Source organism: Penaeus monodon, chromosome 34 (assembly GCF_015228065.2).
Source record: "Penaeus monodon isolate SGIC_2016 chromosome 34, NSTDA_Pmon_1, whole genome shotgun sequence".
NCBI lineage: Eukaryota > Metazoa > Arthropoda > Malacostraca > Decapoda > Penaeidae > Penaeus > Penaeus monodon.
In genome coordinates, this window is record NC_051419.1 from 3,063,677 (window position 1) to 3,064,140 (window position 464).

The window sequence follows — 464 nt, forward strand, 5'->3', positions numbered from 1 at the left end:
GGAAAATGAAAATATGACTAAGAACCAACGAGTGAAATTTGCACTAATGATATTCAAAGCACTGCATCACATCCCAGCATACCTAACAACCCTACCTTGCAACGCGAAAGCAGTGTTAAGCAACGTTATATAATACAAGTACAAAAAGGAGTAATAATGTAAATGCAGACGCTAAACAGTCCTCCATTTCAAGACGCACATATCACCTCACACGAGCTGTGAACGTCAACAAACACTTTGATTATATTTACTTACATCAAATACATTTCACTTTTTTAGATCTATATCAACGGCCTTTGACTCCCACCATGCGTATACTAAATTGTCTAAAAAGCCGGAATACCTCCCAGGAGCCGGGAGGAAATCACATAATAAGGACTAACAAGGGATTCCGGGCATCTCGTTCCACCTCTGATAATCCGGCATCACATTCCACTTCTGAAAATCCGGCATCACATTCCACC